General features: G+C 48.9%; 1 protein-coding gene across 2 annotated transcripts in view; it reads left to right on the forward strand.

Annotated features, from left to right (window-relative positions):
* The window catches only part of LOC146178472 (uncharacterized), a 147,705-nt gene that overhangs the window by 59,001 nt on the left and 68,442 nt on the right, over nucleotides 1–20,262 (forward strand). The gene's annotated exons all lie outside the window — the stretch shown is intronic.

A 20,262-nucleotide genomic window follows, 5' to 3' on the forward strand; every position in this document is an offset into this window, starting at 1 on the left:
CGCCAGGCCGTCACCGTTCCATCTGATAAAATGTAGGCCGGCTTGCATGCTGACAACGAGCTCATCATGCAGCATTACGCGTAATCTTGCACTGACAAGCGGTGAACAATCAGCCACATTGGCAATGGTTACGTCACGAATACTGGCTGCCTAATCTAATCTATAGGGGCCTGAACCGATGTTTATCTACGCTGCCGTGAAAACCAAATCGGATCAAGAGAGAGCCCTACATTTGCGCAGGAATCTATAAATAGATAGACTTAATAGATGTGTTCCACGTAATCTGATCTAACGCTCATCCAGTCCCAAATGACCAACCACAGACTTATGGAAACCCTAGCATTATGCTTCAGGTCACGCCTTCTTCTGATTCTTTCGACATCCACCCGACGTCTGGTGAGATCCGGCGAAATTACCAAGCGCGTTAGCTGGCTGAAAGGTTGACTTCCGAGAAGTTGGATTCTAGTCAGAGGAACCTGTGCAGGTTTATAGTGCATGGTCAGAATCGGAAGTCCTGTTTTAGACTGCGGCTTTGACCGTGAAGCTACCGGTTGTGAAACTTATCTCTTTTTAGGCGCGAAGACTGCTGTTTAGAAGCCTTAAAAAATATCGCGTGTATTTCTTTTCCAGAAGCTATGTTCATTTTTTCCATTTTATTTGTGTTCTTTTGTTCACATTTCATTTGTTGCCGATAGCACAATATCGTTATTTATTCGATGTAAAGTAAATTGATACGACTACATAAGTCGTGTGGTACTTCAACAACGCTTGTTACCTGCACCCTCTGAAATCATGGCGAGCAGTCAAGGTACTTATTTCTAATCGTTGCATCGATCGCTTCTATATTTTCTCTATTTTAATAGCCCGGTCAATTCGCACAGAAGGCTCTGTTCCGCAGCGGAGTTCACTGTCTGCGACTTTCCAGCGCAGAGAGTTCCATCTAAAACGCTCGTTTGACCTTGAAACCGGTGCAACGCACTTGAAACACTCTCTTTGAGGAGTGTTTATGGCTGCGAATATAGAATAAAGACAATAAAATATTGATAAAGTAAAACAAGATGGGGCGACTGCAATGAAGGGGAAGCTATTCGCCCAGTGCTGGCCAGGTTTTGTCGTCAAGTCAAGACCAACAACATACTAGAAACAAGAGTCGGCACAATCAGCCCACAGAGGGAACAAAAGAAGCAACTGCTATTTTGCTAATAAAATGCGGGGAGCAAAAACGGGCGGCCTTTCGGCGCGCGACGCTGAACCGGCACTGTCGCGCACGCCATCTATCGAGACAGAGTGGCGTAAAAGCATGAGGCAGCAGACAACGAGGAAGACTGGATGATAACAGAATTTTGGAGAGGAGGAAGAAAACAAAAGCACAAAAGCCGGAGAGAACGCGCGACAGGGCTTCACAAGGGAGTGAACAATGGAATTTCCGGCTCCACTTTCCGCTCCAACATTCTTTTCAAAACTCCGAAGCAGCTACTTTCTCTTATTTTTTACTAGATCTCTCTTTGAAATGCGTTTTTGTTTTGTTTTTAGGATCGGGAGCCGCACCATGCACGAGGCATGGCTGACGACGCATCTCAGTGCGGAATTCTAATGAGCTTGCCAGCGACATGCGCTTCAGGGTCGTCGGGTGCGTCGAAATTAAAACGAAAAAAAAAAAAAATAAGTCAAGAAAAAGCGAACGGGTGCCTAATGCAAGTGCGGCCGAAGGATACAAAAGAACGGAACTGAAGCGTCCTCATACTTATTAGAGATGAGGAGAGGGTGGAAAGGGAGCCCGAAAAGTTTACAAAGGAAAACTTTTTCTCGAGCCGACGAAGGCACGCGAGACTATGGGGGCACTTGTGCAACTGGCTACGCGTCCCTTTAATTTTGTGCAGAGCCGCTGACGTCTCGCAACTCCATGTATGCGGTCTGTCGGAAGGGCGATACGATGAAACTTACATAGCTTAAGAGCTGTACTACACAACATCGATCAGCATACATAATCACTTTTCTCTTTTTTCTTGACGGCAATTAAATAGTAATAGTCTTCTGGTTTGTGTTACGATCCTTGGTATCTTTCCCGACCGAATAGTTAACGCTGGGAGTTGGACAGAAGTAGGGAAGCTGGTTAATTTAGCACTGTTTAAAAGGGGTTGACGAACAGTTTCTATTCAGAGTGTGTCCAGCTTTCATAGCGTAACACCTAAAGGATGGAATGTCGGATAGTTCCTCACCTTCGTAACTTATGCTAAGTCTGTGCTATTGATTTGTTATGAATAGAAAGACGAAATAATGCGGGTAACCGGACATTGATTCGAATCCGATACCGTGGAATCAACGGCTGAACGCCACAACGTTGGGCCATCTTAGGCGGTATATTACAGACTCACGATGCTGTCGCTTTCCGGGGTGCTGCACAGAACTTGCCGGGCAAGCGGACTGACGAGCGAGGAGTCTACGTCAGAGCGGGCTTAAAAGGCTCGTTCTCCTGCTTTAAAAGGGCACAGAGAGCATAGCGGGTGGCTTTATGGCTGTCTGGGAAACAATTAGGAGAATTAAGGGGGTGCGTTCCGTTTCTGCCAGGAGCTCAGTTCAGCGGGATAAGTGGAAAAGGGCGGTCGCCGCGCGGCGCGGATTATCTGCGCTTAAAAGGGGTGTTCGTTTTCCGAGTCGTCCTTCGCGAGTCCGACGCAGGCATGGGCGGATTTGTGAAGTTGGAAGATTGAGAGGAAATCTGACGTCACTAGAAGAGCTGCCGCTTGAAGTGGCGCACTTGGGGACGAGGCGGCACAGGCAGTTGAGGTTATCGCAAAGCAGCGGTGGAAAAGAACGTAGTTATCGTGACTGCGGCTGCCCAGTTTGCAGCCGATAACGAACAGATGTTGATGACTTTTGTTTTCGAGGGATATTAGTAAGTAGCTATAGTCGGCTAAAAGTCAAGAATGCAGTAGCAGATAGCCCTCAAAAGAGTCCCTCCAGCCAATGGCGCAAGCTCTCGATGCTGCTTCCACTCCAGATGGAGCATTAGCTTTTGCCTGTATCTCCCCAGGCTGGGCTATTCCTTTCTTTCCTTTCTTCTAGGCACTGAACACTGGTCGCCAATGCAATGCGCTTTGCCACCAGCTGGCACGAGAAGGGGGGAATCCTTTGGTGCCTCAGCATCTGGGCGGTTCCTCTCTGTTGATGCCATAGGTTGGAGAGCTTCCTTTGAGGATGTTCGCCGCTGCATTCTTGACTGGTAACTTACTAGTCAAGCGGAGTAGACGTCAAGATAAGCGAAATGTAGTTAAGACGAGACAGCGAACAGTATAAAACACACTAGTGATCTAAGCATACGGAGAGGTACAAGTCATGGGCGTGGCTGGCGAAGTCATCAGTAATTAAGGAGTACTCTGTTTCAAAATATTCTGCGCTGTGATGTCCATTTAAATGTTCGGCTTCTAATGGTGAAAACAAACCAGCAGTGGCGTGTTGTTCCGACATTTTTATCTTCTGTTTATTTGCTTTACATGCTCAATCTTTTCAGGGTAATCAGGGCATGCTTTCAATGAAACAAACTGTACCATTGGAAAGAGCGGCTTTTCAGCACACAATCTTAGTTGCTGCTGACTGCTGCCGCAAAACTGAAAAAGTGGCGTTATGGGCACTTTACAAGCAGCCAAGATCTCTCAACCTTTTTTCGATTAGCGCGAATGCCGAGAGAGAGAGAGAGAGAGAGAGAGAGAGAGAGAGAGAGAGAGAGAGAGAGAGAGAGAGAGAGAGAGAGAGAGAGAGAGAGAGAGAGAGAGAGAGAGATTTGGAGTAAGGGTGAGCGGTAACCAGAAGAACGTTCCGGTTTGCTACTCTCAACGAGGGGAAAGAGATGATGAAATGAGAAAAGGAAAGAGGCAAGGGCGGAGGGAGGGGTGTGGAAGGACTGAATGTTTCAGCGTTCGTGTAGAGCAACCCAGTATCAGTTAATCGAAACACAGACGCAGAAAAGAAGAAAAAAAGAAGAGAAAAAATCGTTTCTCGATACAAACGTTCTGATGACAAAATATCATTAATGGAAAACAGTGGCTATCGCCTGCTTGTTGTCGAGATTTCTACCGAAGAAAGAAGTTACGTATACTTTTCAGCGGTTGAGGCAAACGAGCGGCCCAAAACTTTTCCCAAAAGTTCTGTCCGCGAATGCAAATTTTGCGTGGTCGCCCCTCCTCATGTCGTCGCTTAGGCTTTGCGGTTGGGGGCACCTGGCCAGTAATCGCTCGTTCGCGACCACTGGGCACGCCGGCGGCGCCGACGACGTAATTGAGGCCCCCAACGAGCTGCCCATTATCGGTCTGAAGCCCCATGGTGGTGAAGCTGTGTCCGCGGAAATAATACGACGATCGATGCTCGATCGATGCCAGATTTGCATGCATCTGCCAAAGGAGGGATGGACAGCAGCGCTTGCACCTGCCTAATTACCTGGCTCGCCAATAGCGGGCACAAGACCACCGCAGTATAGTGTATATAGGCAGGACGAAACGGATGTGAGAGGGGCGGTTGTGTTTGCTTTGGCACCTCGCTGAACCTGAAATAGCCCGCGTAGGAGGATATTAGCGCTGACTCTATACGTCCTACAACAAGACCAACGTCCTAATACGTGTGCGAAGTTGGAGGAGCAAACTAAAACTGAGAAGAGGGCGAACGCGAATTTATTCGCCCGATCCGATTATTGTCGAATCCAGGGATTTTGTTCCATCAACTTCCTGTAGAAAGGGGACTTTTCACCAGTTTTCTTTCTAGAGAGATAAAGAGAGAAAAAATTACAACGGTTCAACGCTGCTGAACCAAATATTGAGCGAAAGTATTAGCTGCGGTGACCGAGCTTTCTTCTTCTCTTTTTTTTTTCTCCCTAAGCCCGCATGTAAAGCCCCGCTTTAACCAACCCATATGAACGTGCCGTAGTGGCCTATAGGGGTAACGTGAATGCTAGGGTCCTAGCAGGCTGATTCTGACATAACCGTCCCATGTGAAACAAGAGACCCAAGTTGGCAGCTTTGCCAGCCCGTGCGTCACGTGGGGTGTGACGTCACAGCGTCACGTGGGTAAGACGTAACCGCAGCCGGGTCACTCGAAGGCTTAAAAGTGCGAGTAGTATTGCTTTCGCAATAAAAGAGAGAATAGAATAGAAAGGCAGGGAGGTTAACTAGGTGAGGCCCAGTAGGCTACCCTACACGCGGTGAGGGAAACAAATGAAGAAAAAGGAAAGAGCGCCTGCCTGCCTATCTGCCGTGGTTATCGAAGTTCATTAGCGACTGCATTAATTGTGCTCGTGTTATGTATTATTACTGGGGCGAAAAGGGCCACCGTTGCTCCTGTCTGTGGTGTAAGCACTCAATAGGAGAATATTAGTTTTAGGCAGCTAGGTACAAAACATTAATGCAGATGCGACAAAGTGTGATGTTAGGGAGCAATGCCGACGAGCAAAGGCCAGCACCATGAACGAGCCATCGTTCCTCTCTTATGAGCTTTCTGCAGAGTAAATGTGCGACCGAGGCTTGGAGCTCGAAATTTTCTGCAGCTATAAATGTCAAGTTTCTTTGATTGCGCAATTTCAGCATGCGCGTCTGCATCCATGACCACGTGACATCTGGCCAGGACAAGAGCAACGGGAAAAGTTAGCGGGGGAAGACCGAGAGGAAGAGTGTCTGTCATAACCTCTTTAAACGCTTCTGGCGCAAGAATTCGACGGATAGTGGAAACGCGAGCCTAATCAAGTCACTATCTTGCCGTTTGAGCATTTGAAGCGGGACAAACTACAGCAAACAACTTTGTTAATGCGTGATCATTAGAAATCATAGCTCTAAGGAGGAGGTAGTAAGGATAGGAATGAAATTCGGTAGACACACTTAGGACCACCTACGTGTGAGAATGCGAAAGCATTCTTTCCCCGCCCCGCTTCGGCGCGCCAAGATATTTCATGAGCTACGTCACTTCACATCGACTATATGGACTTCCGTACAATTTTGACGTCCAATGTGAATAATAATCGATAATTAATTAACTAATTATATTTTCGTTGTCAAATTTGGTAGGTACGTTCGCTATTACCACCACTACCACAATTAATAATTAGCTGAGCCTCATTGGTGTTAGTGTGTTTTTGGTCGACTTCTGGTTCCGTCGCGAAGCGCGGCCACTTTTTTCATGACGAACGGTGAGGCATTAAAGGCTTTCGCCTTAATAAATAAATAAATAAATAAATAAATAAATAAATAAATAAATAAATAAATAAATAAATAAATAAATAAATAAATAAATAAATAAACAAATAAATAAATAAATAAATAAATAAATAAATAAATAAATAAATAAATAAATAGAATGAAATAAATAAATAAATAAATAAATAAATAAATAAATAAATAAATAAATAAATGAAACCCGCCTCAACTTCGCCTCTTTCGTCACCTATAACTAACGCAGGTAACAAACACTCTGTGCCCGAACCTTCGCACACCGAACGCGTCTACTAGAAAGCGCGTGGCGCGTGGCAGACAAATGATAAGCGACGACGGGCCTCCATACTGCGCTTCGAACCTTTGTTTGCGGACAATTACCGATCGTCTCCTAGGGAGACAGAGATAGAGAAATCGCTTCTCGGAAGCATGAAGGGAAGACGCAGGAGTGTGTCAGCGGACAGAGAGAGTGCAAAAGAAATAACATCGTTATAGTTGAATGATGAATTACACCCGTACGGCGTTTATTACTGCCGCGGTCTGGCAGATCGAATCAGGCTGCCTGCAGCCGCTATCTCTCCGATGATCTCTGCTGGCATTGCTGTTGAGCAATATTCTTTGACGTAATGTATTCTATTTGGCGTAAATTTCGTTATCTTTAATATATACGAATGCTTTTACATGTTTTTTTTTCGAGTGCGTGTGTATGCGTGTCTGTGGCTCGTATGCAGATAACCGATAGTTAGTGTGAAGAAGCGACGGCTTTAATTTGTACGGAGGCTATTTGTGAGCCTGTGGGAAGAGCTCGTTCTTTGTGTCTCTTGATGAAGTTTCGAAAATGGACGAGCCGTGTGCCTGATCAGTATGCACGCAGGTCTCGGTGCGTGGGTCTGATATCAGTTGCTACTCGCGGTATACGGAGCTTTTACTGCATAGTTCTGAGCCTGGTTAGGTAGGTAGGGGACAACTTTATTGATTAGCCTGAAAAAAGAGGTACGTCGTAGGGTTGGTCTGGCTCTTGATCCCGGGTGGTGGCCAACAGTCCATAACGTGCGGCGACCTGTCCAGCCCACTCTACTAGCCGCCTTTGCGAGGCCGGTTCGGAACTGGAGACCGCGATCTCCCAACCCTCTTTGTCCGTGACGTTCCCGCGAGATGGTGGTTGGAATTCTCGGCAGAGGTATAAAATGTGGTCAAATCTGGCTCTCGGAGCCCCACAAAGAAAGCATTCGGGTTTGCAATGGCTTGGGTTGATAAGGGCTAACAAAGCTGGTGAAGGGAATGTGCGAACCTGAAGCTGTCTCCAGGCAGTTTGTTGTTCCTTCGAGCAGGAGATGTGTGGGGGGGGGGGGGGGGGATAGACAAGTCTTGCTCCCTGTAATGGAGCGTTATTTCATGATAGGTGATGAGCCGGTCCCTATCGCTACCATGGCCTACGGTGTGCCCTGCCCGGTTGACGTACGCTCGAGCAAGAGAGTGGGCCACTTCGTTGCCCGGGTTACCTGCATGGGCAGGCACCCAAACTATCTCAACTGGTCCAGGTTTCTTGGGGGCAACAATTGAGAACTTTTCTGAGGGCAGATGTCCCCGTGCAAAATTCATGACTGCTGTTTTAGAGTCGCCTAGAATGAATGTGGCAGCGGAGGAGGAAATGGCAAGCGCTATGGCTGCTTCTTCGGCTTCAAGTGAAGTTGTCTTGATCGAGCACGAGGCTATGTGCTTGAGGTCATGCGACGCTACACTGATGACGTAAGCAGAATTGTGGATGTACTCTGCCACGTCCACGTGGACCGTGTCTTTGTAGTTTGCATGAGCTTTATGTAAAGCTTCGGCACGAGCTTCGCGTCTGGCCTGGCTTAGAACTGGGTGTACGTTTTGGGGCAGATGGCGAACTATGAGCTTGTCCCTCGTGTGTGTTGGGATGGCGTGGGTGTTGTTGGGGGTGGACTTGTCGGCTGAATCTTTAGAGAGGGAAGAGTGTGTCTACCAGGATTTGTGGAGGAGAGTCGGTCTATCCGAGCCGTGCGGTGAGCTTCAGTTAGTTCTTGTAGTGTATTGTGTACTCCCATGCTTAGGAGCGAGGGGTAGTGGGAGCCTGTTGGAGATTTAAGGCTGACTTGTATGCCTGTCTTATTAGTCCATCTATCTTTTCCTGTTTTGCGTTTGTGAGTTAGAGGTAGGGAAGGGGGTAAACCGTCCGACTAATCACGAAAACTTGCATCAGCCGCCTCAGGGCATGTTCACGCATGCCTCGGTACTTGTTGGCTATTCTTATAATCAGTCGGATGGTTTGATATGTTGTGATTGTTAGTTTGGAGATGGTCTCCGTGTTGCGTCCATTGTTCCGTAAAAACATGTCTAGGATGCGTATCTTCTGAACTTCTGGTACTGGGAGATCGTTGACCTCGACGTGTATGGAGAGGTTTTCTTGCCTGTTGCGGCTCGTGGTAGGGTGAAATAGCAAGAGTTCAGACTTGGCAGAGGAGCACGCGATGCCTATAGATGCTGTGCACTCCACTACCGCGTCCGCACCTGCTTGAAGGGTCTCTTCTATGGTCTCGACATTGCCCATGGTGGTCCATAAGGCAATGTCCTTGCATAGGAGTGGGAAAGGTTTGGGATGCGCTCTAGCTTGCGAGCCATGGGGATGAGAGTGATGTTGAAGAGTAGGGGGGATAAGACTGACCCCTGCTGCTCAGAGGGAAGGAGGGGGACTCCAGAGGGCATAGTTTTTTTAGGCTGTGCGGTCTCGTAGGAAAGCTGCTATGTAGACATGTGTTCGAATCTCTGCTCCTAGATTGAATGTGGTGGTGGTGGTGACAAACGTTTATTGAATCAAAAAGTGGTAGATGTATGCATCGGCCGGATCTATGAAAATCCACCTCTTACAAATACTGGGTGGGGTCCCTAGTATGGGACCCCAGTGGCGTCGGCCGCTGCCGGGGCGCGCTCGACCAAGGCCTTTTGGGCCTGCAGGTCATAGCAGCCGAGCAGGGTCGCCTCCCAGTCCTCCCGAGTGGGGTTGGGGTGAGGAGTAATAGCTGGGTTGGATGGGCAAGCCCACACCATGTGGTAGATGTCCGAAGACTTCTCCGCACAGTGCGGACAGCTGCCCGTGAAGGAGGGATTAAAATGCTTTAGTGCTGCCGGGCACAGCAGAGTGTTGGTATAAAGACGGAGTAGAAGCCGCTCCTCCGTCTTAGATCGACCTTTACTTGGGCGAGGGTAAAGGCTATGACAAGGTTGATAATAAAGAACAATGTCTTTAAAAGAATACGCGGGTTCGAATTCGAGATCCTGATCTAGGGGGTCGAGATGGGAAGCCCGGAAAGAGAGCGCGCGGGCGGCGGCGTCGGCTGCCTCATTCCCCTCGAGACCCATATGAGCAGGAGCCCATACTATTTTCCGGTAAGCGAGGTCCCCGGTGTAGGTGCAATTTTGAAGTAGTCGGTAGGCTAGGTATGGCGCCCAGCCTTGCTCGACGTTCCGACAGGCCCCTCGCGGGTCGGAGATAATTGTTTTAGAATCAGTGTGGGTAGCTGCCAACGCAATGGCGACCTCCTCCGCGTGGGTTATGTCACGGGCGCGAAATGTAAGCCCGTTAACCGTTTTAGACTGGTGGACCACTGCGGCCGTGTACCATCCCCCGTGGTGGGGGCCGGAGGCGTCCACGTAGTAAATGCCGGGTTTCGACCCATATTGGCGGCCCAGGGCTTCCGCCCGCGCCAGGCGCCGGCCATTGTGGTCTTCACGTGTCATGTTTTTAGGAAAAGGGCGTACGTGGAGGGCGCATCTCCACTCGAAAGAGAGGCGTACACGATCTTCCATAAGGGTGGTATGTTGGATGTGTAGCCGGGCAAGGAGGCGGCGACCCGACAGTGTCTTAGAAAGACGTGTGTATTGGTTGGTTAAGTGAGCCTCTCGGATTTCCAGGAACGTATTCACCATGCCCAGGCCGAGTAGACGCTGGTTGGAGGTGTTCACGGGGAGATCGAGGGCTCTCTTAAAAATTTTGCGCAGGACGACTTCGAGTGCATCCTCGTCTTGTTTCCGAAGGTGGAGGTAAGGAGTCGAATACAAGATTCGACTGGTCACGAATGCATGCGCCAGCCGCAAGGCGTCTTTGCACCGCAACCCCCCACGTTTGTTAGAAATTCGGCGGACCATGCGGCCCACCTGGTCCCCCCCTTACGGAGTTTCGCCAAGGTAGTGTCCGACCGTCTATGTTGATGAATAAAGAGCCCCAGTACCCGGACTTCTGTGCGTTCAAAAGAGCTCAATTTTGGCCGTACACTTTGGTGAGGGGCGTATGTGTACAAATTCAGATTTTTGAGGGGAGCATTGAAGGCCGCAGCGGCGAGCATAACGGTCCACTATGGTTGCCGCTTGCTGCAGGTTGGCCTCAATATCTCCAAGAGAACCTTGCGTGGCCCACAGGGTGATGTCATCGGCATACAGCGCATGCTGAACACCAGCGACAGCACCCAACTGGGCCGGCAGGTGCATCATAGCCAGATTGAATAAGAGAGGAGACAGCACTGCACCCTGTGGTGTTCCTCTGGTTCCAAGTTGGAACGGGCCATGTTCGGTGTCCTGGATTTTAATGTAGGATTGGCGATCTGTCAAAAATTGCCGAATGTATCTAAACGCGTTGCGTCCGCAACCGGTTTGTGAAAGATGAGTGAGTATTACCTCATGAGTAACATTGTCGAAGGCTCCTTTCAAGTCTAAGGCGAGTATGACCCTGTCGTTGTGAGGGCATTCGACCGGGTCAAGAACGTCCCGATTAAGTTGTAGCAAAACATCCTGTGCGGACCTGTACGGGCGAAATCCGAACATGGAGTCTGCGAAGATGTGTTGATTTTCCATGAACTCGGACAACCTGTCACGCACCATCGTCTCCATTAGTTTGCCCGCACATGAGGTTAGAGAGATGGGTCGAAGAGGTTAGAGAGATGGGTCGAAGGTTGTCCGTGCTGATAGCCTTGCCAGCTTTTGGAATGAAAGTGACCAGAGCAGTCTTCCAATCGATGGGGAGTGGCACTACCCCAAGCCAAATTGAATTGATGTAATCCAATAAGGATTGGTAGGCCGGATCGGGTAAGTTAGCTAGTAATTTGACTGTAATTTTGTCCCGACCCGGGGCTGTGCCACGTTTCATTTTCGCCAGGGCCGCCCGCAGATCGTGGAGCTGGAACGGCTGATCCAGCTCAGCGTTCTCCGAACCTGCATAAGAGTGCGCCGGTCCGCGGGGGTCCTGGGTAGTGCACAAGTATTGGTCCCGCAACTTGTGCGCTAGCTGAGTTGTGTTGCCCTGAAAGCTGTCTATGGCACGTTGTAAATGTTTCTCAGTTTCTGTGTGTGTCTGCGTTGGGTCGATAAGAGCGCGGAAGAGCCGCCAGGTGTTCCTGCTGGACATCTCCCGCGCCGCCGTGTTGCAACGATCCACCCAGTTGGCGTCTGCGAGCTGGGCCGCATACTCGGCCGCCTGCTTTGTGAGCTCGGAAATTCGAGCCTTAAGTTTACGGTTATGCTTTTGTCGGCGCCACCGGCGGACTAGGCAATGCCGCGCTTCCCAGAGGTGGAGGAGGTTGTTATCCACGTCTGATACCGCCTCGGAAAGCTGAATTTTAGTTTCGGTAGAGCGAAGGCTAGAAACCAATTGTTCGGACCATGACTGGTAGCCTTGCTCGAGTATAGATGTAGCTGTGTTGTAATTTTTCCTAAATTTGGACCAGTCTGGGAGTCGAGCCTGTGTTGTGGGTTTTGCTAATGGTCTGGTCCGAATTGTAGTGTTTAGTATACAGTGGTCGCTACCGAGTGTTTCCTCAGTGTTGACCCAGTCAGCATACTGAATGTTGCGGGTAAAGGTTAAATCCGGACACGTATCCCGAGTCACGGAGTTACCTATACGTGTTGGGTGGACGGGGTCTGTGTGAAGAGTGAGGCCCAACGTAGACGCAAGCTCCGCCAACTTGCGTCCCCGTTTCTCTTCATGGCGGTACCCCCAGCCTCGACTGGGGGCGTTAAAATCGCCCACAATCAAGAGGGGGTCCCGACCCGCAGCTTTCAGCGCACGGCTGAAAAGGTCCGAGAATGATACATTCGGCAATTTAGGTGGACAGTAGACATTTAGAATGTGCAGTGGTGGGTCCAGCTTGCGGAGGGGGAGGAGAGTCACCATTACATGGGAATAGCCAAGTTGAAGGTTCAAGTCGACCATATTTGCTGTGTAATCTTTATGAACGCATAGACAAGACGAGGGGTCCTGCTGAAACGTCGTATAGTTTATTAGGGTGACGCCTCTTCCTGGCTCCTGAAGGGCCACCACGGCGGGCATATGCTCGAAAGTTGAGAGGAAAAGCCGAAGGTCGGCCCGCTTAGTGCGAGACCGTAGCCCTCGGCAATTCCATTGAGTTACAGTAATGGGGGAGGCCAATTTAGATAAGGGGGAACGCTTACACCGAGGTTGTCCCGCCATGTTCAGGTTTTGGGGTTAGAGGAGGGAAGGTAGATGCTCCGGAGCCATCAACCCGAGGCTGAATATCAGCTCCTGGGAGGGGGCAGCTATCTTCCTCATTTTCGATGTCAATTTCTCGACGCGAAAATTTTGAGGGCCGGCTGGATACGTTTTTGAGAGGAGCGGCCCGGCGAGACGTGCGGGGGAGATTCGCGACATGTTGAGCGATCATGGTAGGAAGGGCCTCCATGACTTTGGCAATGATACGCTCCATTGCCGTCCCGATAAGGGTTTCGAATTTGTCGTTAAGGCGGGCCTCAAGAATGGCCACGGAGGAGTCCGAGGTCACCGGTGCCGCCGCATCGCTCTCCATGGCTTCTGCTTGGGGGGCAGGTTGTGGGGGAGGAGCAGTTTTAGTTTCTAGGGCTTCAATTTTGCCAAGTAGCATCTCGTTTTGGACCCGGAGAGAAGCTACCAGGTTATGAAGCTCGGCGTCGGCCGCCGAGCGAGCGTGAGGAGAAGGGGGGTGGGAGGAGGAGGCAACCCTACCCGAGCCGCTCACCTGTTTTCCTTTTTTGACCGCATTTGCCCAGGCACCGCTTTCGCCTTGTTTGAGTTGGGAGTGGGCTTGCTTCCCCGATCCGCCGTGTGGGGGCGGTGGTGGCGCTTGGTCGCCTTTGATGTCACGCCCGCTTGAAGGCGCTTGCTTCTTGGAATTGGTGGCGTCACCGCCGGTGACGTGATCCTGTTGACGTGGCTTCTTGCCCGTTGCGCCAGTTTTGCCGCCCTTTTGGGCAGTCGTATTGGTGTCGAGTCGGTACTTGGCGGTACAGTCTCTGGAGTTTGTGGCATGGCCGCCACCACAAACAGCACATTTCAGCTTACACTCATGAGGGGCCCGCACTCCCTCGACTAAAGGAGCCTGTAGTCCACACAGGCCACACTTATCTTGAAATGGATTTGGGCATGTGTCTGCCCTGTGGCCCACGGTGCCGCACACACCGCAGGCTGGGATAGTGCGCAGGTAGGGCTGCACTTGGACAATTTCCGAGTTGTAGGTCACCGTCCGTGGCTTCACTTTTCCGGCAAAAGTAAGACGAGCCTTATTGGAGGTTCCACATTTGCGAATTTCCAAGATAGTACCATGTCTCCACTGGACACCATCTTTCAGGGTTTCCGCTGTTTCGTGATTTGCCACAGTGATGACGCCGTAGCAAATTTCTTCGCCATTTTGCTTGAGATGGCCTCGCAGTGGCACATCTCCTTGAGCTGATTTGATCGTGAAATCACCAAGCAGACGGTCCGCCACGTATTCGTTTTTGGTGCTCGCAATGAGTAGATTTTGCTCGCGGGAAACGACGAAGCTGAGTTCGGACGCCATTTGCACGCCGAGATAGGCACGCAAGGCTAAGCCCAGCTCACCACATTGGAAGACAGTCCCGATGGCCACAGCGGTTCGGGGCTTGATGATCACGACAAAATCGTCGGGGCGGAATTTGTGGAGATGCCTGGGCCTCCACGATGACTTGGGTTGGCGATCCTTGGCCGTGTGCGAGACGCGGTCGTGCTGAGGTGGGGTTGACTTGCCGGATGTCAACCTGGCTGCTGCCGTCATCTTGGCTTTCCGGCGCTGAGAGCGGCTCTCAACGAGACGGAGGAGATTTGAGTCCCGGAGCTGGTCCGATGGTGCCGAATTGGGTTCCCCGGCTTGAGGAACTGTCGACCAGGTCATGGCGTCCGGGTCGTAGCCGCGTTGAGGCAGGGCGTTCGCCATGTTGATGCGGAGAGTGGCTTCCGTGCCGCCGCACGCCGGCGCAGCCGTTAGGCTTAGCGGCGGCGCCACCGAGCGCGAGTGAAAGTCCGCTCTAAAGTGGTGAAAAATTTGCCCACCGGGATTGAAGTGGTGTCCCTGTGTGCCGGGTAACTTGCTGCGTCCGATGGATGCCAAATTTGCGGAGTTGGACGAATTGGTCCGTGGCTCTTGCCAAAAACTGACGGAGCCGAGGTGCCACGCGTGCATACGTGCGCGACGCAAGGTAGCCTAGATTGAATAAGGCGTCCAGTATGGCTGTGGGTTGGACATTGTCAAACGCCTTAGTAAGGTTTAAGGCTAGCAGTGCTCGTGTGCGTTTGTAATGTCTGGGATGTTGGAGTTCTGAGATTTGAAGCAGCAAGTCTTGTGTGGATAGACAGCTTCGGAATACCAGCATCGTGTGAGCGTACGTGGTTCGTTACTCGTTGATCCCCAGGTGGTCGCAATTACTCCGGAGGCTTCCACTATGGCACCCCTTTTTATCCACTTTCACTTCCACCTTCTTCCCTTCCCTTACGGTGCGGGTCAGGTGTCCACAAAAACACGTGTGACAGATACTGCGCCTTTTCCTTACTGTTATTATTATTATTATTATTATTATTATTATTATTATTATTATTATTATTATTATTATTATTATTATTATTATTATTATTATTATTATTATTATTATTATTATTATTCAGTATGACATTTTGTTGGCAGTGCATATGATTGAACATGTAATGTTTTACGTATCATCACAGGGAATAAAAGACGATCACGAAAATTAGTTGTTTATACTATTTTAAAGTGTCCCAGATACGTACGTCGTGGCAGCGTGCTTTCTTAAATGATCTGCAAACAGTTGCATTAATTCAAATGCCTCTACTGTATGAATGGCTCGAGACCAGAGGAGATCAGGAATGAACTAGGGGACCAATAGTGGCCTGCTATTCCACCTCCAACACGAAGCCCAATTCTGTGTCCTGTGTCCATCGTTGCCGGTGCTCCACTGCCAACGGCACAAATCGCATAATTGAGGCAAGCCTGCAGTGCCGCAGTGGTTTCAGCGAAGGAAAACACGGCTGTATTCCTATGTCCTTGTGCTTGTTGGGTTTGTCGTCCGTCTACTTTGTTTTCTTATGAAACTTCGAAAAGCGCCTGCCGCGTAGCGTATACTTGTATATCGTACTACTACCGTGGAGGGTGCCTAGCTGGTCCTCATTAATTAATTAATTGATTAATTAATTAATTCAAGAAGCATTAGAGGGTGTTAGTGAAACTTGTGTCCATACTGTACTAGCGTGAAATGTATCAGTGCTAACATAGGTTAATATAGGCTTGAGATGGCGAGCGTAATCAGAAATAGCTACTCATCGTCCTCAGCGTACATTTAATGCAGAATATCCGTGGCCCTGCATGCTACAGTTTAATATCTCGGCACGCTGATACGAGAAGCTATTAATCTCAACCAGAGAAAATTGATTACTAGAGACTCAAAATAAAAGTTCGAGGGGAAGGAAGCATCGTTCAGGCTCGGTAATCGCTTCTTGCTAGCGATTACCGGTAGAGGAACGTGGCAACTCATTGCGGTTGGCACTAATTCAGACCCTCAATTTCTCCTGAACGAAATGAATAAACATAAAAATCTGTCCTCAAAGTTACCGGTTTTCAGTGTAGGCTTATCATCGCGAAAAAAAAAATTCAGCCACGTTTTGAAAGGACGTGCAAGAATGAATCTCTCGAAATATCGCGTCCCTGACGCGAGGAGAGATTCACGCCACATTTGCCGGCTGTATCAGGGTTCACGGGCAATCTACTTCTTGCGAAGAGGGAACATGAAATAAGAAAAAGGCTGGAAAGCTTCCTTCCTCCCTTATTACATTCTGAGTTTCATTACTGAGGTGGCCAGATACACTGCTATCACAGGCTTCGTTTACTTTTTCGTATCGTTTTCCCTAATGCAGCGACGCGCTCCCCCCCCTCCCTCTTCTTCCCTCATCCAGGTCCTCTTCCCTCGGGAAGAAAGCGGAGAGTGTGAAAGTAAAAATGAAAACTGGTCGAGTAACTGGAATGCGAGAGCAAACTGTCTATAGCCCCGTTCGAGGCGTCTGCTACATTTCCTCCCCATCTCAGTGGAGGAGGTGAAAAAAAAAAAGGGAAGTAAAATGGAGAAAACGGGGACGTAAGGAAATCTGTAGCGGAGAGCAAACACCAGTCACGGTACACGCAGACGCGTGTAGAAACTAGCTAAAACAAACAACTCAGCAAAAATGAACCTCGCGTCAGGGCAGTCCAGCGCACGAATTCCCATAAGAGAGCGTTAGTAGGAGAGCACCTGAGGTCTCCCTGTACATAGCCGGGATAGTGGAACTGAGCTGCGCAGAAAGGGAGGAGAAAGAGGAAGTGATGGGAAAAGGGATGAAGGGAGATGGGGTACGTGTATAATGCACGCTTCCGTCGCTCGTCCCATGCCAGAAACACAGCTACTTCGGCTCAAAAGCCGCTTTACGAATGTATGTCCTGGCATCCCTTTGCGTGCGTTAACCACACGTGAACGCATGGACGCACCGAATGCCAAAACAGAAATCAAAAACAAAAACTCGAGAGCAAAGGTTTTGGCATGAAAATGTAGTCCGGCGAGTTGGGCAAAATTAAAAACGAAAAGAACAGGGAAAAAACTGGGTGAGGTTCATTTACGAAGCTATCTCCATTCACGCGCGCAATTCGTCCCGACAGGAGGAATAAAAAGGAAAAAAAAAAGGGAAAGAAAATGACACTGTGGCGGGGGGGGGGGGGGGGGTAGAAATCCTATCTTCTTCACGGACGAGCCTCCTTTTTTTTTTTTTTGTGAACTCGCGTTTTCTTTAGTTCTTTTCTGTTTTTTTTTTCTCTTCTTTCTTCCCCAGCCCGAAGGCCGCCACATCGTCGGGTCCATTCCTTTCCTACAAGATCGGGCTCTCTGTGTGCATGCGGCTAGTGTTGTGGCAGCGGGAAGATCGCAAATGAAGTGAACAAAAAAAAAAAAAAAAGCGGATGGAGAGGAGACTAGGGTAAAGTGTAATGCTAAGCCTAGAGTCCGAGATCTGAAATTATAGCCTCATTTGCGAGGCCGAGCGAATTTATGCGAGCAGCGGTGACCCGAGGCGAGGTATAAGGACTGTACCTCCTTGAAGGAATGTTATGTGTACATCGCTAAGGAGAGCGGTTTTCTTTTTCTCGGAGGAAAATTATTGAACGTGGAGCCGAAATCAAGGCGAAATGAGATTGTTCCCAGAATAGACAAGACAAAACAAAGTTAAACTGAAAAGAGAGAGAAAGAAAAAAAAATGGAAATGAAGAAGGGGACGAGGAAGAGGGAATGAAACCCGGAGAGAATATGTTTCAAGTCCATCGCGGCAAGAGGGACAGCCTCGTTAGGGTCAAGGGCAGAGGGCATCTAGCACGAAGAGGGGAAAAAAAAGGAGCAGGATTTGAAAACAGGCACTTTGGGGCTCCATTTATTCGGCACAGGATGCTTTCCGTGTAACTTGAGGCCCGGGAGATTTACTTGGGCGTGGACGACGTACCGTGCGTGCGTCATGTGTGCAGTACTGGCTGGCAGTCTCAGCCAAAAGTTCCCGGCCTTCACGGGCTTGATAGTAAGGCTTCTAATGTGAACGGCAGGCAGCGTTGAGGTTTCAAATATTTCGGGATGAAAGAAACTTCATCGTTAGTCTGTTTGATGCTTCACATCTGTGAGGGTACCATAAATTCGCCACTATAATTGGCAAGAGTATACTGATTACCTGGGGAGTATTGAACAGCTCTGCTCATACTTTGCTACGCGAGAGCGGCGTATTATCTCGTGGCGGTCATACAAGGCGAGCGCGCGGACAAGCCTTCTCAGGGCACCATCTTTGCGGATGTCACAGTCGACAACGGAAGGAACTCGGAGGCGGCGATGACAGTGACATGTGAGCTCACATGACACGAATGACATGACACATGATTGTTCGTGATTGAAGCGGTCGGAGCTGTCAGCGGATTGGGTTCAAATATTAGTCCACTGTATTCAAGAGGTGGAGTAGAATTCATTCAGGAGTACTTGCTTTTTTACCTTCTATTTTAGCTGCATTGGTCCGCCTAAGTGTATGCTGAGGAGTAATTACTGCTAAGAGTATGAAAACATGACTAAGAACTTTGTAGGTGGAAGGTGCATTACATCATCGCGAAAAGTCCCGAACATTGTAGAAATTCGCGCATTCAAAGCAAGCTCTCCATGACAATAAATAAATAAAGAAGCAGAAATAAGTGTATCTGTTTTGCGTTGTGGACAAAAAATGATGAGGTGTTGCTTTGCCGGCTGCAAAGTAGGAAAGCTGGTTGATGCAAGAAAAAAAAAAAACATGGAAAAGAGTCTTGAAGGTATCAAAAGATTGCAGCGTGCATAGGCACGCGCACTCAGGCGCTTGTCTTATTTTTCATCTTTTTTTTTTTTACACTCAAGTTTCACCAGGTGCAGAACTAGTTAAACGTATTCTCAGCTGTTGTGTTTTAGCATATATTTTTCAAATTAACTTACTTGAGTAACGCACAGTTTGCCGTCGCAGCAGTTCTGCCTATGCGTATAAATGTAGTTGATTCGTGTCGTTCTGCATTGATGCTACAAGGGCATTAACGCATTTTGGCCGGTAGTTGGCTAAGCATCTTGAAGCGAACCGCGCTGTATTCGCCTGTTTCTCCTTCTTAAATGCATGTCCCAGTTCGTGCTGTTCGCTTAATCATGCAACAACCATTACAATATAAAACTGCAATGCTATATAATTAAAAAGCGATGAAACAAGCGTGCAGGCAAGAGAGGTCAGCAGCTTACTCACTCAGTTGCAAGTTAATATGTGCAGTAAAGTGACGTCTAAAATTTGATTTTCCTTTATTTGGCTGAAAAGCAACAAAGCTCTGCAGCATTGTTGTAATCTTTGACCAAGAGTTGAAGTGCACTTACGTATCGCTGGTATTCTTCATGACGAGTTAGAGCTCGAAGAAGCTGAGATCGAGGGTGGTATTTCGTGTCAGATGTTTCGCAAGCAATATATACCATCGCCGGTGTTCCAATTTGATAGTGAGTAAATTGCCGGTGACTTTACATGGACTGGCGACGCGCGCAAGCCGAGGAAGCAATCATGTGCGCGGGTTTCGAAATGGTATATAACCGCTGCCCCGCTGCATTGTAGTCGGGATGTTTCTTTTTGTTTCGCTACACAATCGCTGTGCAGCTTAGCTTTGCAATCATCCCGACATTCTGATCGCGAACTTCTCAAGCTTGGAATTCTTCCTAGAAATGCCTCGCATCCCAGGAATTCGTTGTGTTTTGTAACCGTCGCATTGCGAGCAGTGCAAGCTTGGCCATCGCCAAGTTTTCGATTGCTATTTCTGATTACTTGGGATGCTCTCTTTAAAAGCCGAACAAAGACACCCCAGAAATAAATGAGATAATACATCCGCACAACAGTGAGCGGTTCTATTCATGGTGACGTCATTGCGTGCGCAGCGAAGCTGCAATGACGGAGCTTCTGTTGCTCCTACCTGTGTGTTTGATTACGAACCGAGGTCAAGGAATTCTCCTTTTGGTCAGGCCAGCGTTGCCTCTCTATATGTAAGAGATTCTAGAGAGAGCACGACTCTCTCGAAAACGGTTTAAGAGCTGCGTAGTTATCTGCGAATATTTTTTTGGGATTTCGCATCCATCTGCTCCTCCTTCTCGTTCTTTCTCGCTCAGTTTATTCATATCTGGCTCAGGACCAAGAAGGCTATACACATGGGCCTGTACCGATGTT

The sequence above is a fragment of the Amblyomma maculatum genome, chromosome 9 (assembly GCF_055883805.1).
Source record: "Amblyomma maculatum isolate TAMU_Amacu chromosome 9, ASM5588380v1, whole genome shotgun sequence".
NCBI lineage: Eukaryota > Metazoa > Arthropoda > Arachnida > Ixodida > Ixodidae > Amblyomma > Amblyomma maculatum.